Source organism: Alligator sinensis, unplaced genomic scaffold (genome assembly GCF_000455745.1).
Source record: "Alligator sinensis unplaced genomic scaffold, ASM45574v1 scaffold223_1, whole genome shotgun sequence".
NCBI lineage: Eukaryota > Metazoa > Chordata > Crocodylia > Alligatoridae > Alligator > Alligator sinensis.
The window spans coordinates 2,117,623-2,122,097 of record NW_005841936.1 but is presented as its reverse complement, the minus strand read 5'-3'; positions in this window follow the sequence as shown (position 1 = coordinate 2,122,097).

Sequence of the window (4,475 nt, the reverse complement as noted above, 5' to 3'; positions counted from 1 at the left end):
CAATTATCCTCAAGAATTCATGGAGAATAGGAAAAGTTCCAGGGAACTGGAACACTGTTTTATGTTTGCCCATCTTTAAAAAGTAAAACCCAAAGAATTATGACCCAATAAACTTCAGTATCCAGAAGTCATGGAATTAGTTATTAGACAATCATTTAGTAAACACCTACAAAACAATAGGTAATAAAAAACAGATAACATCTGTGCAGAACAAATACTGCCAAATCAAACTAAACATTTTTTACAGGGTAACTTGGTCTCATGGAGAGGGAGAAAGCAGTATATCGGAGGCACCTTGATTATTATTTTTTTTTGTATGGACTAATGGGGTGTCACCTCATATTCTTCTAGGAAACTAGGAAAATTTGATCTAAATGAAATTACCATAAGGTGGGTACACAATTGGTTGAAAGACCTCAAACCATCTACAGTCATTAACTATGATGACAGATCAAATAGGGTCCTGCAGAAGTCTGAGCTTGGTCCAGTACTATTCAATATTTTCATTAATGACTGGGATGATAGATACAGAGCATACTCCTAAAATATACAGATAAGCCAGGCTTGTCACAGATTACAAGCACTTTGAAGGACTTGATTTGAATTTTAAATGATCTTGAATACTGGAGAAATAGTCAGGAATCACTCAAATATGAAATTAAATTAAATAAAAACAAATGCTACACTTACGAAGAAAAGAAGTGCACAAATGTAAAACAAGAAACAACTTGCTAGACAGCAGAACTGAGAACCAATCAGGGCATTAGAATGAATCACCAACTGAGTATTGTATGAGTCAACAATGCGATGCTGTTGTAAAAATGAAAATGTCATTCTGGGGTCAATTAACAGCAGTGTGGCATTTAAGACATGAGGTACTTATTCTGTTCTACATGGCATTAGTGAGGCATCAAGGGAAGCTTCCTTAAGTTTTAGGCACCAGACTTTAAGAGAGAGACTCAACAGAGAGAGTCCAGTGAAGAGCAAGAAAAAACAAGGGCTTTATAAAACATGACATATGAGGAAAGGTGGGCAGAATTAATTTGTTTGTTCTAGAAAAGAGAAGACTGAAGAGGTGCATGTGATAACCAGCTATTATGAAGAGGATAGTGATCAACTGTTCTCCATGTCTCCTGAAAGCAGGAAAAAGGAATCTGCTTAGTTTGCAGCAAGGGAGATTTAGGTTAGGTATTAGGAAAGCAAGTTTCTTTGAGTAGATGCGATATCTTTTATTAAACCAACTGAGTAGTTGGAAAAAAGTTTTTAGCAAGCTTTCAGGCACAGTCACCTGGAGTCTCATAGGTATTAGGAAAAGCACCCTACTTAAGCGCTGAACAGGTTACTTAGGGAGGTTATACAATCCCCACTCATTTGAAATTCTAAAAAACAGGTTCAAGAAATGTCAGGAGTGGTCTAAATATACTTAATCCTCCCCCCTAGAAAAGAGATGGGCTAGCTAGAGTATCTCATAGGTATCTTCTAACTCTACATTTCTGATATTTTGTATCCACTAGAGGGCAGAATTAAAAATAAATCAGCCATTATTTTAACAAGACAACGAATGTAATTCAATCCTGTTTGCACCTAGTTAAACTGCACTGGTTCAACTTCTTTCTCTAACACCTCTTGTCAATACCAACCAAGTGCAGGCAAAGCTTGCTACAATGTTTCTATGGACACCTCTGTAACAGACTCAACCTACACTGTTTTCTAAGTACTTCTAGTGAGAAGTGTGCTTAAATGTCATTTTATAGAAAAAACAAGCATGTATTTTGAACAGCTAAGATTCCCGAGTGAAGAGACTAGACGAAGGGGAAAGTAGGCAGATGTGAAGGTCACGCAAAGCACTGACTTTGGTGGCAGCACTAGGAATACAGCTCAGGGCTGCCAAGCCCGAGTTCAAAATCAAGCCACACTGCTCTACTGTGCTTTATGCAATTGCAAAGAACGGGTTGGCAAAGCTGTGGCCCGTAGACCAAATCCAGCCCACAAAGCATTTGGAACTGGCCTACAGCAGCATAGGAGATCAGTAGCGCATAGCTTGACACAGCACGTGCCCCCACCACACCATGCTGCTGATCCCTTCCGCTACTCACTTCTCCATAGCTTCCCCTCCTCCCTGCCTTACTTTTGCCATCAAATTTGTTCCTTCTCACTGCTGTTGGGGATGGGAGTCAGCAGTGCTTAATAGGCTTGATGGGGTAGCAACAAGCAGCTTGGGAACTCCAGAGGGGGGCATTAACAAAAGGGCACCCTGCTGCTTTAAATTTGTCAATCCCTGGCTTAGAACAACTAACAGTCCTGTAGGAGTTACTGGCCTTCTCCCCCACGTAACATCCTACTGTTGCTAACATAAATGAAGAACAGGACTGCAGAAAAATCCCTACCGACTTAAAAAAAAACCCCAATTTATTTCAATTTTAATGGAGCAACAAGGCAGACATCTCAGCATAAAAAAATGCCACCGTCAGCAGCTGACATCTTACTGTACTAGTGTTACAGCTGTTGTTCCCACCATTAGGAATACTCTTGCAGTAGCTACAGTGAGAAGCTTCAGGTAGAGAAGAGTCTAGGCTTGACCCAGCCTTTAAAAAAAAGCTTGCATTCAAGATCCCTCAAACTGAGCAGACCCTGGTGGGATTTGCCAGGCACTTTCCAAACTACAATTACAACTAAGTCCACAGAACAGTAACTGCTCAGCTTCCATCAACAGCTTCCAAAACTTGAGCCTGGTCATGGACCAGTTAGGATTCTGTCTACAGGAACCATGATGGTTAAAAGGGACAGACCCTGCATCACAGTCTCCTAATTCTGGACCATAAAGATGCAGTTGCTACCTATTACCATTGCTGTTAGATACCACATGCACCATACACAACTGCCTTCTAATCACAAACTGCAATTCAAATTGAGCTCAGTAGTAGCTCCTAGATACCTGAAGGCAGAATTTAGCCCTCTGTTTTTCACTTTAATTGTAGGGGCTATGCCAAAGATGTAACGGGCCAAGGATGATATAATCCAAATCCTCAGCAAGAAGAAAGGACTCAGTTTAGGAAACACATAATGGCTGTAGAGGAGCCTTCCTCCTGCTCCTTACAACCAAGGAAGCAGGTATATATATAATTGTATGTATTTTAGGCCAAATTAGCCCAAACTAATTCCAAATCCAAGAGTCCAGAACTATAAGTGGCACTACTCCTGATGAACATCCTCCACCTGCACCTGGGGCTTCAGATGTTTCCAAAATGTTTGACAGGCATCCTACTTGCAGACCCAAGCCTGGAGGCTTGGGGTTCGGAAGCCCCCAAGTTTTGCTTGCCCTCAGCCATAAGGCCCTCGGAGCAAGCAAGGGAGGAGACTCCCATTTCCATAACCTGGGCTTAAAGCCGCTGCACCTTGGTGGATACTGAACCACGCCAGAAGAGCAGTTCTCCTGCGAGGCGCTTCGGGAAAACTGCCTTCTTGGACACAGATACATGGTATTTCCCCTGCCGGGTTAAGAAGCCACTATGCTTGATCTGAGCCCTCAAGAGGCTGAGAAGCGATTTATAAAGCCATTTTAGCAGACCTCTGGCTTTTTCAATGTTTGCTGGGTCAGGCCTTTAGGTCCATCCTAACCAGTCTCCTGTCACCCAGGAGCAGAGTGGATGCAGAAAGGGAGTCAACCAGGTACGGCCAGGGTTCCTGCCCCCCACCCCCCGCTTGCAGCATCCAGCATTTGAGGTCTAGGAAGCTGATGCAGAGGCCATGCCCCTCATTCTCACGCTCAATAGCTCCTGATGCCTCTTTCCTGCAAGAATTTGTCCAATCCCTTTTCTTTAATAGAGCTCAACTGGCAGGTTCCACAACACCCGCGGCTTGTACCAGCCCTGCCCGCCCAGCCCACCGACTCCCCCTCTCCTTCCCCAGTGCAGGAACACACCCAGGGGCCCACATAGGGAGGAAGGAAGGAAGGGGGCCGTCTCCTGCTACACCGGGGCCGTCTCCTGCTACACCAGCTCCGTTTCCTTGAAGCGCATTCTTTACACAACAGCCAGTTGTGTCACACATTCCTTGCTTTATTTCATTTACAAAGAAGTTACCACAAGAAGGCACAAAGCACAACCAGGGTGGGGCGGGGGCTGCCTGCAGGTGACACACAAGAAGCAAGTAAAATGGGGCAGCCCCGCACAGCAGCTTTCTTCTCAAGCTACACCAGCTCCGTTTCCTTGAAGCGCATTCTTTACACAACAGCCAGTTGTGTCACACATTCCTTGCTTTATTTCATTTACAAAGAAGTTACCACAAGAAGGCACAAAGCACAACCAGGGTGGGGCGGGGGCTGCCTGCAGGTGACACACAAGAAGCAAGTAAAATGGGGCAGCCCCGCACAGCAGCTTTCTTCTCAAGGAGCTGGGGCACAGGCACCACGCCAGGGGGGCGCACGAAGGGGCCGAGCTGCGACTGGTGTCCGGGTCACAGCCCGTCTCGTCTCC